The following is a 19,914-nucleotide window of genomic DNA, read 5'->3' on the forward strand; positions in this document are numbered from 1 at the left end:
GTTTTCATCATGTGTTGTTGTGCTCCTCAATTTTATAACATGTTATCAACATGACACTCTAACGATTTCCTTGTTGAAGGTTGGTCTTCAAGGTATGCCATTTTCTCCTATTTGTTATTATAATTAATAAATTAAATGTTATTTTACATATTTAGTACATATTAAATTTCTAATATAAATACAATTTTGTGATAGTGTTACCATGACAAATCTTACAAAATTAGAATTCGAAGTCCTTGACATTAATAAAATAATTATTTGTCATGGGTGCTTAATGCTGAAATCTATCTCGATACTATGAACCTTGGGGAAACAGTTAAAGAAAAAAATACGATATCCAATTAGGATAAAACAAAAATTATGATTTTCCATCGCCATCATCTCTACGAGAGATTGAAAATGGTTTATCTTACAATAAAAGATCCTCGTATCTTGTAGAAAAATTTGAAGAGATGGATAATCATAAAAAAAACAGTTATTCTTAGCTTGTTATGAGTGGATGCATTTGAGGCTACAAGATTTTAAATCAGTAAGTGATTACATTATCGCATTATTTAAAATTAGTTCGAAATTATTATTATGCGAAGAAAAAATTACTAATGTTGATATATTAGAGAAAATATTTTCTACATTTCATGTTTTGAATATATTCCTACCGCAACAATATCGAAAGAATGATTTTAAACAGTATTTTGAAATAATTTTATGTCTTCTTTTGATCGAACGAAATAACGAGTTATTGATGAAAAATCATGAATTTCAACCAAGTGAATGTTGTGAATTTTAATAATAATCATGGTCGAGGTCGTGGTCGTGGTTGAATTCGTGATCGTTGTAGAGGAAAAATAATTTTTCTTTATGTGGGGACGTTATAATCATTCAAATTTCAAGAGAACCACGCGAAATAATGATCATAAAGGAAAAGTTCCACAAGATAAGAATTCAAATGGTGAAGAACAAAAATGCTTCTAACGTGGTATGATTGGGCATTGGTCACGTATTTGTTGTACATTGAAACACTTAATTGATCTGTATTAAGCTTCCCTTAAGGAAAAAGGGAAAAGTGTGGAAGCAAATTTTGCATACAAGATGATGATATACTTGATCTATCTCATATGACAAATTTGGATGTGGTGGACTTCTTTGAATTTGCTGAAGAGATATAGTTGATGGAACATCAAGTGTTTCTTTTAATTTTGAAAATATTTAGACTTAATTTTTTTTTATCCATCTTCATGTTTTTCTCTCTCTTAGTAAGTATATTCCAAATGTTATTTTTCTTATGGTAATTATTTTCTTTTAATGAATAAACCTAGATCATTTTCATATCTTAGACATTTAAAAAATGAGCAAATAAGATCTATGTCTAGCAGACAGTGCAACTATATAAACAATATTTACAAGTAAAAAAATACTTTTTGAATTGACAATGTTGGAAGCAAAAGTAAATACAATATCAGGTTCTGCAAACCTGATTGAAGAATTTGGAAAAGAAAATATTATTTTAACTAGAGAAACAAAATTTACAATCGATAATGCATTATTCGCTAGTCAATCAAAGAGAAATATTTTAAGTTTTAAATATATACGTTACAATGGTTATCATATAGAGACTAATTGTAAAAATAATGTAGAATATCTCTATAGTATCTCTACTATTTCAAATGAAAAACATGAAAAGTTGTCTGTTTTATCTTCTGGATTTATACTCATATATGAGTAATTGAAACATATGCAACAATGAACTTGAAATTCATGAATCCATCTATATTTGCTATTTGGCATCTGAAGTTTATAATGATAAGAAGAATTATTGATAATTCAAATGGACATCAATCAAAGAGCCAGATTCTTCAATATAATGAATTATCATGTGATGTTTGCGCTTAAGTTAAATTAATAATTAGACCCACCAACCAAAGTGAGAACTGAATCGCCTGTATTTTTCTAAAACAGATTCATGGAGATATATGTGGGCCTATTAACCTACCAAGTGGACCATTTATATATTTTATGGTATTAATAGACGCATCCAGTAGATGATCACACGAGTGCCTATTATCAAGTCGAAATCTTGCTAATACAAGACTACTTGCTCAAATAATTAAGTTAAGAGCATAATTTTCTGATTATACAATTAAAATCATTTGTCTTGATAATGCTGGTGAATTACATTTCAAGCTTTTGATCATTGTTGTATGTCAATTAGAATAAGTTTTCAAAATGTTGTAACTCATGTTCATACACAAAATGGTTTAACATAATCATTTATAAAACGTTTGCAATTAATCATTAGACCATTATTTATGAGAGCAAAGCTTCCTACATCTGCATAAGGACATGTTGTTTTTGCATGCAATGTCACTTGTATGCATTAGGTTAGTAACTTATCATAAGCACTTGCCATTACAATTAGTTTATGACCAAGAGCGAAATATTTCTCATCTGAAAAGTTTTGGATATGAAGTATATGTTCCAATTGCCCACCACAACAAAAGTTCTCACAATTCAAGCAAAACGAGATTGATGACAATGAAACCAGTAGTGTCAGTTCCCAAGATAATCTCCAGTCCATATTGAATGTTAAGGGATTAATAAAGAAAGTAATCATTGCCAACTCTGGTGAAGTTCATCGACGAAGATTGTCCTCTGAGATAAAACTTGGAGTTTATTGTTGGGATTGGTGTCCTAATTCTCCCGGAGTCTCGTAGTTTGTAAATATACACATTGTTATGAATAAAATAAGAGTTATTTTATTTGGCATTTATTCATATCCAATAAACAAAGCTTCATGGTTATCTTATATAAACTTAAGCATGTATATGAGATATACAAGTGGATCATGCCTTAAGTGATAACCTAAATAGGTCTGTAGTATAAGGATTAAGGTGGGATACCTGATCCTGGTGAGACTACAGATACGACCCACTTTGTAGAGGCTTGCAAGTATTGTGAACTACTACAGATGGTAGATCCTGACCATTCATGTGGAGACATGCGAACGGGGGTGTCCTATACAAAGAGTTTGCATAAGATCGGACCACGAGATGACTAGTCTCTGTATATAACGTCGTTGATACTGGAGACTTACATCTCACCTAAACGACCATAAATGACATGACCTCAATCCTGAGTGTTTTGGAAACTCTTGCCTTTGAGGGCGGTCTTTTGATTAGTATGGGTGAGAGTGGCTAGATTACCAACTCAACATGCCTACCTTTTTGGGGACTTGTCTGATTTAGGAGCTGAGAACTCAGTTACACAAGATGAAATTCACTCATTCCCTGAAGCAGGGGTAAGTAGATAGATTGCTCCCTTAAGGGCTGATTCTGGGGCTTAAACATAGTGGCCACAGGTTCTCCTTAGAAGAGAGGACTCAGTCATAGTAGGACTATGCCTTATGTTCATTAGAGGAATCAATGGTACTTAAGGAGTTAGATGTAACTACAGGGGCATAATGATTATTAACCCAACTGTACTTACAAGCGATCTGTGAAGGGTTATCGCATTGTTGATTAGTTGATATGGACACGTAATATATCTTTAGTAAGGAGAGTTTAGATGTCGGTATTTAGTGGAGTGCCTGACAATTAACGAATGGTAGATCCCGTGACTAAAGAGTTTAGTCAGTTATTCATGTACCAATTAGAGCTTCGAGCTACAGGTCCATAAGGTCCCATTGGTAGCTTAATGGATTCAAGTTGAGAATCAGTTCTTGGTGTTGATTTGAAATGTTCAAATTGACAAGAGGTAATTTGATTATATATGATATGATTGGTGAGATACATCAAGTGGAAGATTAATGCAAATGAGATTTTCGTTAAGTACCATGAAATAGAAAAAAAGCTATGGTTTATATATTTCATGAGATGAAATATTAAAATTATAGGTTATAAATATAATATGGTAAGTTGGTTATCATATATATTTATAATAATATTAATTATTGGATAATTATATATTTTTCTCTAGAAACCAATTGAGTGGGAGGTTATTGGTGGTTTCATGGTAACCATGAGATAAAAGAAAAAATGTTTTCCTAAATTTAGTAGTGGTGAGATTTTTTTATTATCGGAAAGACTCGCAGTGGTTGTCAAGTGAATAGGATTCATTAAATGATAGCTGAATAGAGACTATACGATCGTGGATTGAATCTATACGATAGTTCGCTGATTAGCTAAACGATTGCGGCGCTTCTTCTAAACAATTGGGCATCGTCTATACGATAGACCTTGTCATATCCCACTTGCTCAATCGTTTACAAGATTGTTCCTCCGGTCTCATCCTCTAACTAAGTTCCACAGAGCTCACACTTCTGGATTCTCACGCTGAGAATACCAAGGTAGCCATTGTAGTGGTTTCGTACTCAACTCGACATAGTTGAGGTTTTTGGAGGTCATTCGCTGTGTTCGTGATCTTGGAGATCGCTGAGTTCGTGGTCGCTGTGATCGTACTGTGTTGCTGTCGTAGTGTTCGAGCGTTCGAGTTTGTAGTCTTGTTGATTGTTCGAGCATTCGTGATCAAGGGTGTTGAAGATGAGTCTTCAAAGGTATGCATATTTCTATCCCTTGATCTTATGTAAAGCATGTTGTAATTTCGTTTTGTGCATAGCCTGTAGGTTTCCGTTTCTTGATTGTTATTGTTAATGTTCATATATGAATGAAATTTGGAACGATCATTCTGTTACTCATGAAAATCTTCATGTCTAATTTCCTTCATTTATGACTTGGGTTGTGGAGCTGATCCCACTACTCTCCAGAAAAGGAAGAACTCCGAAGAAAATAAATTTGATTTATTTTTCTTGGAGACGTGCATAGTAGAGAATGATGATTCTGCCTGGATAGTTGATTCATGAGCTACTAATCATGTGTGTTCTTCTCATTAAGGATTTAATTCTTGGAAACAGTTGAAAGCTGGAGAGATGACTCTTAGAGTCAGTACTAGTGAGGCCATTTCAGCAGTTGCTGCAGGCAGACTTAAGTTATTTTTGGACAAGAAACGATATATGTTATTAAATGACGCATATGTAATTCCTTATATCAAGAAGAACATAATTTATGTTTCTTGTCTAATTGAACAAAAATATTCCACATCCTTCTCTGAGAATAAAATGATTATTTTTAAGAATGGAAAGGAGTTAGGTTTTGGTTCAATGGAAAGTAACTTATATGTACTAAGATTATTAGTCATAAAAACCGTGCTCAATAATGAAATGTTTAAAATAGCAGACCGAGAATTTCTCCTAAATAAAATGTCCATCTTTGGCATCTAAGGTCAGGCTACATCAATCTCAATAGGATTGAGAGGTTGGTGAAAAGTGGATTTTTAAATGGTTTGGAAGAAAACTCTTTACCAGTATGTGAGTCATGCTTTGAAGGCAAAGTGACCAAACCACCTTTTACTGGAAAAGGTTACGAGCCAAAGAAACCTTAGAGCTTATACATTCAGACCTCTGTGGTTCGATGAATGTAAGAGCACGAGGAGAGTATGAATATTTCATCTATTTCATAGATTATTATTCAAAATATGGGTATCTATACCTAATGCAACATAAGTCTGAAGCTCTTGAAAAGTTCAAGGAGTACAAGACTGAAGTTGAAAACTTGTTAGATAAAATGATAAAAACACTAGGATCTGATTGTGGTAGAAAGTATGTAGACTTAAGAATCCAAAACTATATGATAGAACATGGAATTACGTCCCAACTTTCAGATCTTGGTACACCTCAACAGAATGGTGTATCAGAAAGGAGAAATAGAACTTTTTTAGATATGGTTCGGTCTATGATGAACTATGCTCATCTTTCTGACTCGTTTTGAGGATATACTGTAGAGACTGTAGTTTATATTTTGAACAACGTTCCCTCAAAGAGTGGTTTTGAAACACCTTTTGAGTTATAGAGAGGTCATAAAGGTAGTTTATGCTACTTTAGAACTTGGGGATGTCTAGCCCATGTACTAATGGCAAACTCCAAAAAGTTGGAACCCCGTTCAAAATTGTGCCTATTTGTAGGCTACCCCAAGGAAACGAGAGGTAGATACTTCTATGATTCAAGTGAGAATAAAGTGTTTGTATCGAGAAATTTTACCTTCTTGGAAGAAGACCACATGAGGGATCATAAGCCACAAAGCAATATTGTTTTAAGTGAAATTTCTAATGAATCTACTTGAGACTTCAGTAAGAGTTGTTGAAAAGGTTGATATATCAACAAGAGTTATTGATGTCAGTTCATCTAGTCATCCATCTCAAGAGTTGAGATTGTCTCGACGTAGTGGGAGGGTTATGAACCCACCTGTACGCTACATAGGTTTAATAGAAGCCCAAAACTTCATAACTGGGGATGGAGTAGAGGATTCATAGTCTTATAAACAAGTAGTGGAAGATGTTGACAAGGATGAATGAATTAAAGCCATGAATCAAGAAATTGAGTCCATGTACTTTAATTCTGTCTAAGAGCTTGCCTAATGGGGTAAAATATATAGGTTGTAAATAGATCTAATAGATCTACAAGAGGAAAAGAGGTATAGATACAAAGATATAGACCTTTAAACCTAGATTTGTGACAAAGGGTTATACCCAAGTCGAGGGAATGGACTATGAAGAAACTTCATCACTTGTCATGCTAAAATCTATCAGGATTCATAGCCACATATTATGATTATGAAATGTGACAACTGGACGTCAAGATTGGTTTTCTGAATGGTAATCTTGAAGAAGCCATCTACATGACAACCAGAAGGATTCATTAAACAAGATTAAGAGTAAAAGGTTTGCAAACATAATTGGTCCATTTATGGACTAAAACAAGCATTTCGATCTTGAAATATAAGATTTGATGATGCAATCAAATCTTATGGCTTTGATCAGAATGTTGATGAGTCTTGTGTTTACAAGAAAATCATCAACAGCTCAGTAGCTTTCCTCGTGTTGTATGTAGATGATATCCTATTTATTGGGAATGATGTAGGTTTTCTGACTGATGTAAAGAAATGGCTAGCCGCCTAATTACAAATGAAAAATTTGGGAGAGACATAGTTTTTTTTTAGGGATCTAGATTATAAGGGATCGTAAGAACAAAAGGTTGGCCTTGTCTCACGCATCGTATATTGACAAGATGCTTGTCAGGTATTTGATGCACAATTCCAAGAATGGTTTATTACCTTTCAGGCATGGAAGTGTCCTAAGACTCCTCAAGAGGTTGAGGAAATGAGACGAATTTTCTACATCGACTGTTGGCAGCCTTATGTATGCAATGTTATGTACTAGACCTGACATTTGTTATGCAGTAGGGATTGTTAGTCGATATCAGTCCAATCCAGGATTAGATCACTGTACGACGATCAAAACGATCCTCAAGTATCTTCGGAGAACGAGAGACTATATGCTTGTGTATGGAGATAAGGATTTAATCCTTATAGGATACACAGACTATGACTTTCAGACTGATCGAGATTCTCGGAAATCCACATCAGGGATAGTGTTTACTCTGAATGGATGAGCTATAATATGGCGAAGCATCAAGTAAGGATGCATCGCAGACTCTACTATTATAGTCGAATACGTAGCTGCTTGTGAAGCTTCTAAAGAGGTTGTATGGCTTAAGAAGTTTCTTACTAATTTGGAAGTTGTTCCAAATATGTCTTTTTCCATCACACTTTATTGTGATAACAATGGTGCTGTGGCAAATTCTAAGGAACCTAGGAGTCATCGGAAAGGCAAGCAAATAGAGCAAAAATATCATTTGATTCAGGAGATTGTGCATCGAGGTGACGTGACTGTCATGAAGATTGCTTTGGAGCACAACGTTATTGATCCGTTTACAAAGACTCTCACAGCTAAAGTGTTCAATGGTCATCTAGAAAATCTGAGTCTATGAGATATGCGTCATATTGTCTAGGGCAAATGGGAGATGTAACTTGGGTATAGTGTATGCCTTAGTTTATTATAGTTTTTGTATTTTATTTTTATTGTACATTAGGCTCCCTAAGCTTTAGAACAAGTGGAAGATTGTTGGGATTGGTGTTCTAAATCTCTTGTATTTTTGTAGTTTGTAAACATTTTATAAACAAGTTGTAATTAATAAGATAATTGTTATTTTATAAGCATACACTCAATCCAATAAACTAAAAATCCTAGGCTATTTTATATAATTTAAATAAGTATGTAGAGACATACAGGTGGATCTTGTTTAAATACTAGCCTAAACGGTCTGTAGTAGATGGATAAGGCTAGGTACCTTATCCTTGTGACACTATGGATACGACTCGCTTTGTAGGTGCTACAAATGTTGTAAAGTGCTACAAATAATCTGATCATCATGTGGAGACATGTGAGTGGGGTATCCTATAAAAAAAGTTTGTATAAGATCGGACCATGAAGTGATTAGTCTCATTATATAACGCCGATAATAATAGAGACTTACATTTCACTAGGATGACCACATGTGACATGAGCCGAATCCTGAGTGAGTTGTGAACTCCTGCTCATGAAGGAAGTCCCTTGATTTGTATGGGTGAGAGTGGCCAGATTGTCAACTCAATAAGCCTACCATTTTGAGAATTCGTCTGATTGGGGAGTTGGGAACATAGCTACACAAGACGGAATTCACTCCTTCCCTGATGTCAGAACAAGTAGATAAATTGCTTCCTTAAGGGCTGATTTTGGGGCTTGAACATAGTAACCATACCCTCTCTTGGCCCAAGAGGGACTTGGTCATAGTTGGACTTGGTCATAGTTGGACTATGACTTATTGTTCATTAAAGGAATCAATGGTACTTAAGGAGTTAGATGTAACTATAGGGGCAAAATGGTAATTTTGGCCCAACTATACTTACGAGCAATTTGTGAAGGGTCATCGCATTGTTGATTGGTTATATCTAATGCACACATAAATTTATCTGTAGTGCGAAGAGTGCAATTGTCGGTCTTTAATGGAATGACCGACAGTTAATGGATGTTAGGTAATTTAATTAAAGAGTTTAATTAATTATCCAAGTACCGTTGAAGCTTCAATCTACAGGTCCATAAGGTTCCTTTTGTAACTCAGCAGAGATTTAATTGAGAATTATTTTTGGATTAATTTGAAGGGTTCAAATTAATTGAGAAAATTAGTTATATATGATATAATTAATTAAATTAATTATATATGTGACATAATTAATATAATATATTTGATACATTATAATATAAGGTAATATGAGAGGAATTTGAATATGATTCAAATACTAATTATATGAATGAGATTCATGTAATTAAATTTAATATGAATATGATTTATATTGATACCATAATAAGTTGAGAGGAATTAAATATTTGGATATGATTCAAATATTATTTCTTTGAATGAGATTCATATAGTTGAATTTAATACAAATGCGATTTATATTAAATGACGTGTATTATTGAGAGAAATTAAAACTATAGATTATGTTATATTTGATGCGATATAAATTTATAGGCTATATGTTATATTTGATATCACATATAATGTATATACATATATATAATAAAGTGTATATATATATATATATTATCAATTTAATTTATTTAAATTAATTTTAATTAAAAGGAGGAGTTACAACTCCCTCTCCCTGATCTCTCATCCATTACGTGATGTGTGGAAGATGAATGACTATCATTCATCTTCCTCCATGAAATACTGAGAGAATAGTTATCTCTGGAAAAAACTCACTGAGAAAAAAAAAATTCCTCTTCTCCCCTCTTTCTCCTTCCCTCTTCTAAACCTAAAGGCAGAGCCCACACCTCCTGTCAATTCTCAAACCCTAAGGAGAATATAGGAGGTTCTGGTTTGGTGGGGTCCTAATTGGGTTTCCAGATTGTGATCTTGATCGAGGGAGTTCTCGAAGAAATTCGTTCTTCAAAGGTATTTTTCTTCTCACTTTCTAATTAGAAAAGCATGCCTAGATTATTTTTAATGCATAATCCTTCTCTTTTAATTTTGTAGTTCTTAGAAATTCTGTGAAAAACGAAAATTGGGACCAATCCGCGCATTTCATTGCGGAAACCTTCTATGGTTTTCCCTTCACATATTTATATGAATCTCTTGATAATGATATTTATATGAGAATTCCAAAAGGATTAAAGTACCTAAAACATATAAATCAAATTCTCGGGAATTTTATACAATAAAGTTACAAAGATCACTATATGGATTGAAACAATCAGAATAAATGTGGTACAATTGCTTGAGTGGATATTTGTTGAAAAAATATTATCAAAATAATCCAACATGTTCGTGTGTTTTTATAAAGAAATCACAATCAAGATTTTCAATTATAACTATGTTGATGATTTTAATATAATTGGAACTCCTGAAGAACTTTCAAAGGCAATAGAATATCCCAGAATTTGAAATGAAAGATCTTGGAAAAATAAAATTTTGTCTTGGCTTGTAAATTGAACATTTAGCAATTGAGATATTTGTTTATTAGTCAACTTATACAGGAAATTTTTTTAAAATGTTGTACATGGGCAAAACACATCCATTGAACATTCCAATGGAAGTCCGCTAGATGTGAAGAAAAATATATTTCGACCTCGAGATGATGATGAAGAGCTACTTGATCGTGAAGTACCATATCTTAATGCAATTGATGAACTTATGTATCTTGTTAATAATACAAGATCATATATTGCATTTTCAATAAACTTATTAGCTAAGTTTTTCTCTAACAAACAGACATTAAAATAGAATGAAGCATATACTTCGTTATCTCCAAGGAACAATAGATATAGTTTATTTTATTCAGATAAATTAAATTTTGATCTAGTTGGTTTTGCAGATTTTGGATATTTATTTAACCACACAAAACTAGATTTCAAACAAGTTATTTATTCACATGGAGGAGCTGCTATATCATGGCGATTAGTTAAACAGACCATAACGATCATTTCCTTAAATTATGCTGAAATCTTGCAATTCATGAAGCTAGTCGAGAAATGTGTATGGCTAAGATCAATGATTCGGCACATTCGTGGAACATGTGACTTATCTTCTAGTAAAATTCTTCCAACAATAATATATGTAGACAACCCAGCATGCGTAGCCCAAATCAAAGTTGGATATATCAAAGGAGATAGAACAAAATCACAAGGAAAAGTCGTTCCTTCGCACCCCCACCCCGGGGGATGCTTCACTCTCTACCTTGATTCTCACTTTCAGAAATTTTATTAAAGTTTTTCTAGACTCATGCTCTCAAAGAAAATGACGACATTACTATACAACAAATTTGTTTGAAGGATAATCTGGCCGATTTATTTACAAAGGAGTTACCTACAACAACCTTTTAAAAATTGATGCACAACATTGGAATGTGGCAACTGAAAGATCTCAAATGATGTTTCTATGAGGGGAAGCAAACATATTGTATACTTTTAGGAGTATAAATTATATAAAATATGTACTCTTTTTCCTTCACTAAGATTTTTTTCATTGGGCTAACCATATTTCATATATATATATATGGACATCTATGGCTGAGTATTATAAATATGTTAAATTGTGTGTAATTAGATACCCACGCCATGTGTCAATCTATCCATGTGTCTCATCTACACATTATTGATGTCCATAATCAATGTTTTAAAAAATGGAAGAGGTGTACACCTTGAGGCGAGACAGCTTCCTCATGCATCAAGGCGTGCGTTTATATGAATAAAAAAGAGGTTTACGCCTCTGTACAGAAAGGCGTACGCCTTTGGTTGTACTCACTGAGGCTTTTGAGGCTAAAGCCTAAAAAAAAATTGAATCACAAAATTAAATGGGTTGGGCTGCACTATAATGCCTCGAATTTTTCATAATTCAAAATTTGTATCTTCGTAAAATTCGAGGGCAATTTTGCTCATTTCAAAATTCAGTTTTGCTTAAAGGAAAAGTTTAGACTTATGACGCATTAATTTAATTTAAAATTAATTTTAGTTAATGTCGAGAATTTTTTAAATTTAAAATTTTGGGAGATTGATTCGATTTTGGTTTTGGAATTTAAAGAGAAAAAGAGAAGACTTATATATATATATATATATATATATATATATTTTCATGTATTAAAGGAAAGGATCGAAGAAAATCTAAACAGAGATCTCCACGAGCAGCGGAAGTGAAACGCTCCAAATCCCTTTGAGAATGAACACAAACAATTACAGTCTTAAACGGAAACGAACAGATTATGCATAATTAGAAATTACAGCATGCTACAAATAGATACAAGGGATAGAGTATGCGTACCTTTGAAGAACTCTTCTTCAAATATCCCTCGATCGTTCAACTAATCGTTCAGTCAACATGAACACGAACACAAAGAACGAAACAACCAACAACATGAACTACTGGATGCACCTCGAACCCAATCGAGTGCAACTCGATCCTCGAACTGAATTAGAACACCACTACAAGTGTTGCTTTGGTATTCTCGGTGTGAGAATCCAGGAGTTGTAGGCTCTGTATGATCTTGGATTGAGGAAAGCAGGAGGTAGACGATTGAGTAGACGATCGAGTAAGTGGGAGATGAAGACTGTCTATCGTATAGACGATGTACTCGATCGTTTAGAAGATGAAGCCTATTGTATAGACTTTGTTACTCGATCGTGTAGCAACGATCAAGCGAGTAACTATCGTATAGTCAACTCGTAGCTCGATCGTGTATGCTCTCAATGCTATTGCTTAGTAAATTTTTACTTAGTAGCCTTTTTCGTGAGATTTTCCATATGAATCAACTAACTAATTTTTGGAAAACAATTTTCTTTTTCTCACGGTTACCATAAAATTTCCAATGACCTCTCATTTAATTCGGTTATTAGAGAAAAAGAATAATTAATTATCATATAATTAACCTGTTATAAATAAATATAATAACCACCTTATCATATTATATTTATAACCTATAGTTTTAATATTTCATCATATGAAACATATAAACCATAGTTCTTTTTCTATTTTATGGTATTTAATATAAATCATATTTATATTAATTCCTCCAAACAATGTATCTAATACATCATATCAATTATATCATATATAATTGATTTTTCTCTTGTTAATTTCAACACTTCAAACTAACCCAAAGTCTGATTCTCAACTTCAACCCATTGAGCTACCAAGGGGATCTCATGGACCTGTAGCTTGAAGCTCTAACGGTACGTAAATAATTGACTAAACTATTTAGTCATGAGATCCACCATTCGTTAACTGTTGGTCATTCCAGTAAAGACCGACAGCTGCACTCTTCGCACTACAAATATATTTCTGTGTCCATATGACCAATCAATAGTGTGATGACCCTTCACAAATCGCTCGTAAGTACAGTTGGGCCAATTTACCATTTTGCTCCTGTAGTTACATCTAACTCCTTAAGTACCACTGATTCCTCTAATGAACAATAAGTTATAGTCCTACTATGATGGAGTCTTCTCTTTCCAAAAGAGGGTGTGGCCAATATGTTCAAGACCCAAAATTAGCCCTTAAGGGAACAATTTATCTACTTACCCCTACTTCGGGGAATGAGTGAATTTTGTCTTGTGTAGCTGAGTTTCCAGCTCCCCAATCAGACGAATCCCCAAAAGGCAGGCTTGTTGAGTTGGCAATATGTCCACTCTCACTCATACTAATCAAAGGATCATCCTCACGAGTAGGAGTTCCCAACTCACTCAGGATTAAGGTCATGTCACGTATGGTTATTTTAGTGAAATATAAGTCTCAATTATCAACGACGTTATATAAAGAGACTAATCATCTCGTGGTCCGGTCTTATACAAACTCTTTGTATAGGATACCTCCACTCGCATGTCTCCACATGAATGGTCAAGATCAGACCATTTGTAGCACTTTACAACACTTGTAATATCTACAAAATGGGCCGTATCCGAAGTGTCACCAGGATAAGGCATCCCTCATTTATCCATCTACTACAGACCATTTAGGTTATTATTAAGGCATGATCCATTTGTATGTCTCACATACATGCTTACGTTATATAAAATAACTACAGATCTTAGTTTATTGGATTTGAGTAAATGCTTATAAAATAAAATTTATTTTATTAATAATAATGTGTGTACAAAATGTTTACAAACTACGAGACCACCGAGAGAATTAGGATACCAATCCCAACCAGGATAAAATAAAATGAAATAAAGTTTTAATTTATTTTATTTCTTTCATTAAAATAATAATTTTCCTTATTTATCCATTTATTTTAAACTAAAAGTTCCTTCTTCACGCAAACCACCCCCCTCCCCCTTGACTTCTTTTTCTTCTTTCGTGCGCCCGAGAGCCCTAGCCATCGCCTAGTTCCCTTGCGCCACCGCTCGAATCGTTCAGCCTCACCTCCGTTCGTGCCACCACTCCCGAGTCGCCTCTCCCTCGCCATTAGACCATTCGCGCCCGAGCCGCCTCCCTCTCGCCATCTTGCGTCATCGATTCGAGGTTACCGTGCCGGATCTGTTCGCGTCTGCCGTCTGGGAGGGCACCTCAGTCCAGCCTTGTCCCGTTCGCCGCTGCAGGACCCAAGCAGCCGCCATTGTCTGCCGCTCGCCCCTCCGGTTTCAGTCGCTCCAATCATCGATTTTTGGCTATCGAGCCGCCGCCTACATCCGGCCGGTCACCGGATCCTTGGCTTTCGTCACTGTTTTGCTGGACCTTTGTTTTCGAGTTGGTTTTAGCGAGCGAAGTCGTTTTTTCGCCACATTGCAGACCAATTCTGAAAGTTGATTTATTCTTAGATGTTTGAAATTTATTTGGAAAACTCAAAGGTTGATGTAAGTTGGGTGTGTTTTGGAATTGGGCCTACAGATTTAAAATTCGAGGTTTTTGCTTAGAATTTGAAGGTTGTGTTTCTGTGACTAGGGGAATTTCTTTAAGTTGCTATGGTGTTTGGTTGCTTGATTTAGCTGTAGAATTTCGACTTGAGATAAGTAATTTCACTACTGGAACAACCCTTGTGGCAGACGATAAATTTAAGATTTATTTTGAGGATTCTAAGACTGTTTACAAGAATAATTTTGTTGATTCTGAGATTTAATGAACTCTTTATAAAAGATATGAATAATATGTCTGAAGTATGTTATAGGTATGGACGTGATTTTAAAATTTTAGGAGACATATTAAAATGATGATTGAACATGACCCTAAATTATGAGTTAAGTAGCACTACCATTGGAATATCTTAAAGCTAGGCAAGAGTTAGGCATTTGTTGATGTATATAGTTATGTGATTTATAATGAAAGTATGTATGCTATATGATGTATTATGAAATTTTGAATGTTGGATTGTTTACATGATTTAGTGCATGAAAGTGATGTGCTAGAGTTGATCCATTAAAACTAGATTAAACACGTACGTTGAGGTTAATTAACATGACCTTGATGAGGAGATTTTAGCGGACTCATGATTATGTGAATGTTATATGTAATATGAAGTTAGATGCAACCTCTCCAGATTATTTGCCTGCATGAAAGTGATGCATGTTCGAAGGCGCTAGTACATGAAATAGATGCACTAGGGCTAGTGTATATGAAAGTGATACATACCTAGAGGATATTGGGGGTGTACGTAAGAGGTGCAAGCATAGTGGGTAAGGTACACACTCAGTGGGTTATGTGCATACGAAAGAGGTGTACATAATCATGTGTACGTAAGATACATATTCAATAGATTATGTGTATACGAAAGAGGTGTATGCATAATACGAAAGAGGAACATGCCCCTTACATTCATAGGGAGGACCAAAGGTGTACGTAAGAGGTGCACTCTAGGGGAAAGGAAAAAGGAAATCTTCAGGTCCCACTAGTAGAGAGTTTCAATTCATGTTGTATTTATTAGACATAAATGTTTAGCTTGATCCTGGTAGTGGGGTTACTTACTGAGTTGTTTCAGTAAGGGCAAGGACGCGCCGAGAGGAATCCATGAACGAACCATTGGGATCAATTTTATGCTTCTGCTCATGATATTTAATTTTTTTTTTCATGTTTTTCAACTTTCAGTTTTGATGTTTGAAACTTACTGATTTGTTTTCCGACCTATTTATTATCATTTATGATTTACTGGCACCTTATTAATTGATTTTAATATTTAAATTTAATGGTTAGAAACGGCCTAGCTTGAGTCCTAGAGGTTGGGTTGTTACATGCGCCACTGAAATTGTCTACATGTATAATTAAATGGGTTGGGCCCACCACCGAAATCCTAAATCCTGCAATGTAAAGAAGTGGAATCGTCCCATTAACAAAATGTTGTTATTGATTGATTTTTTTCCCAATGAAAGTGGAACCGACAAGGACAGTAAGTTTTAAAATATAGACTAACCTAATACTAATTTAAAACTATTAAGAGATTAAGTGGAATTGATAGCAACTCAAAATACCAAGTGGCAGAGTTTGTTAACCCGTTTTTTATCTTTGTAATAAAATTGGTTTCTATTTATTTTTGTTATTTTTATAGATTTTTTCCTCGCTGTATTATTCTTTTGTTTAAACTTCAAAAAAAAAAATTCTTAATTGATTTGTCCTGTCTTATTCTTTTGGTTTTTTCTTTTTGTTTAAAGAGTTGTTTTTTCTTAATTGATTTTTTCCCGTCTTATTCTTTTGTTTTTTCCCCTTTTGTTTAAAGAGCTTTTTTTTTTTTAAGAATTTTAAATAGAGATGTTCATGAGTTGGGTTGGGTTGAAAGATTTTTTAGACCTAACCCAATTGTTCGGGTTGAAAATTTTTTTCAACCCAAATAACCTTGTTAAAAAATGAACCCAACCAAACCCAACCATAAAATATTTGTGTTGGGTTAGTTCGGGTTAATCGAGTCATTTGTTTAAAATTTTGTTCTAAAAAGAAACACAATGTAAATATGTAAAAGTCTTATTTAATTATTTTCATATATTGAATTAAGATTAACAACTCAATTTCAATTTATATAGTGAAAATTTTCTTTTTAAAGTACAAAGAAACTATTTTAAGAGTGGTTGAAAAATAAATTATTAAAAAAATATTAGAATTAAATAAAAATAAAATTAATATATGTATAAATAATTGTGTTATATGTAATAAAAAATATATTTTAAAGTTAATATTAAATTCGGGTTGGTTTGGATTATATTAGGTGAACCCATGAACCGAATCGACCCAACCCATAAAATTTTCATTTATTTGAATCCAACCCAACCCAAATGAGTTGATAACCCAATTCAAACCACACGGGTTGGATTGGGTTGATCGGTTTTTTTCGGGTCATTGTGTTTTTTGAACATCCCTAGTTTTAAAGAGTCTTTTTTCTTAATAGTTTCAGTTTTATTCTTTTATTTTTTTAAACATCTGGAAGTTTTTTCCAACTTTTAAATTTTTTATACTTACTCTTTTCCACAGTTTTTTATTTCACACATTTTTGTATTCTTTATATTTCTAAATATATAAAAAAAAAATTTCCTATTTTGTTTGATCTATTAAGACTTTTCTTCCTATCTGCTTTTCCTATTTGTTCCCCCATGTTTTTGGAATTGGACCTCAACTCTCTTATATTTCCCTAACTTAAAGTTTCTCAACTATGTCCATATTTATGTTTTCTTCCTAGATATGGTTGGAAGTGTTCAAAGAACAAATAGGGGACTAGGAAAGATCCAACTTGGAAGTATGGTACCGAAGTACAAGAAGGTCAAATAGGAAAATCCTACATTTATATCAAATGCAATTTTTGCAACAAGGTTATTATGAAAGATGTCAAAAGAATGAAAGATCATCTTAACACGTAAAAATCTTGCACCATGTAATAAAGTTCTTGATGAAGTTAAACAAGAAATTCAAGATAACCTTAAACAAGGAGAAAAGAAAATATGGCTAGTCAGAAACAATTTGAGAACATGGTTGAAGGGGGCATACTATTACGGTCCGACTTCAAGTAGTTGTGATGTTTCTTCAAGAGGAATTCGAGGGTCAATGGATCGATATAGGATAGTTGATGATAGTGGTGTTGATAATGAAAATAAGGTTCAAAATCAAGTTACTCCTATGAATGCAAAGGAAGCGCGCAATTCTGGTTGTATGGATATTGGATTTTTTTTTTTTTTTTTTTTTTTTTTGAAAATGGTATTTCGTTTAATGTGGCGAGAAGTCCTTCCTTTATACATATGTTTGAAGCCATCGAGTATGCATGAACTAAGTTCATGGATTTTGAAGGAAGAGATGAAAAGTATAAATCATACTGTTAATGACATCTACAAGACATGGGTGAACACTGGAGTTTCAATCTTATTAGATGGTTGGAAGGACATGAGAGGAAGGAGTTTAATTAATTTTCTTATAAACTCACCAAGTGGAACAGATTTCTTGAAATCGATTGAAGCCATAAAATATGGAAACTTGTTGTTTCAACTTCTCGATGATGTAGTAGAGGAAATTAGAGAGAACCTCGTAGTTCAAGTGGTGACAGACAACACATCTAACTACAAGACAGCTAGAAAAAAATGGGTGGAAAAGCAAAAGCATTTGTATTGGACTCCGTGTGCTACTCATTGTCTCGATTTGACGCTTGAAAAACTTGGTGAGCTGCCATAACATAAGAATGCATTGTTAAAAGCAAAGAAGGTCAGTAATTTTTATCTATAATCATGGTTGGGTTTTAGCTTGAACGAGATCTTTCACAAAGAGAGAGCTTGTTCGTCCAGGCACCACTAGATTTGCTATTGCCTATTTGACATTGCAAAGTATTTGTCAATCTATACAACCATTACAAGCAATGTTTACTTCTAAGGAATGATAAGATAGTGTTTAGGCCAAAAAAACCTAAAGGAAAGGAAGTGAAGAGAATAATTTTAAGTGACAAAATTTTTTTGCCTGTTGTAATGTATGCAATTAAGACTATAAAACCGTTGGTGAGTATTGACACCGTTTTTGGTCCGACGTTTATTATTATTACTATTATTATGTTTTTTTTTCCTCTTTTTCATTTTTTAATTTATTTTTAAGTTAATTTTATTTTTTAAAAACTTATTTAATTTATTTTTAGGTGACTTATGTGTTTGTTTTTATTCATATTTTTTCATTTTATTATTATTATTATTTATTTATTTTATTATTTTCTTTCTTCTCTCTTTTAACCATTCTTCAACAACTCCCTATTCTTAAGAAAAAATAGAGAAGAAGAGGAAGAAAAAATAAAATAGGAGGAAGGAAAGATTGAAGACAAAGGGAAGAAGGAAAGAAACATATTGAGACTAAGTGAGAATAGAGTGAAAAGTATAGAAGAGGAGAGAAAAGGAAAAGAAGTGTTCCGACGAGGAGCAATCTGGCAAATAGGGACTCCTACGACAGATGAACCTCCATTCCGATGAATTATTGTAACTTCCGGCGAAGACCCATGATGCTGCCATCACCTACAAAATAAAGGTAAAAAAGTGGAAGAAGAGAAGAAAAAACTGGTGAGGAAGTAGGAAGAGGAAGAGAGAAGCGGATATTTAATAAATATGTGAACCATTTTCATTATTTATTTATTTTCTTATATTCAATAAATATAGTGGGCCCCACATACTTCTATATTATCATTTTATTTAATAAATAAAGTGGACCTCACTTCTTTCAATATTATTTTTTTAAAATGTGGTGGACTCACTTGGCTTTACGTAAATATATTTTTTTTCCTTTTCCTATCTTCTCGATTTTCTCATTTTTTAAATTTATATTTATATTAATTTATTTATTTATTTTGCTCATTCTTTTCCCTCAATCTCACCCAATTTTTTTTAATTTTCTTTATTTATATATTTATATTTATATTTATTTTATTATTTATTTTGCTCATTTCCCCTCAATCTCACCATTGTTTTTCAGGCTTCTTAAATATATATATATTTTTTAAAAAATTCTAAAAGGATATCTCCAAAAAAAATTTACTTTTAATTTTTTTTTCCTTTCTATAG

General features: G+C 33.3%; 1 pseudogene; it reads left to right on the forward strand.

Moving 5' to 3' along the window:
* Positions 1-17,935: 17,935 nt before the first annotated feature.
* LOC150030544 (uncharacterized) overlaps positions 17,936-19,914 on the forward strand; it is a 4,482-nt pseudogene continuing 2,503 nt past the window's right edge.

This window comes from Benincasa hispida, unplaced genomic scaffold (assembly GCF_027475165.1).
Source record: "Benincasa hispida cultivar pf3 unplaced genomic scaffold, pf3_genome.v1.1 HicScf1848, whole genome shotgun sequence".
Taxonomy (NCBI): domain Eukaryota; kingdom Viridiplantae; phylum Streptophyta; class Magnoliopsida; order Cucurbitales; family Cucurbitaceae; genus Benincasa; species Benincasa hispida.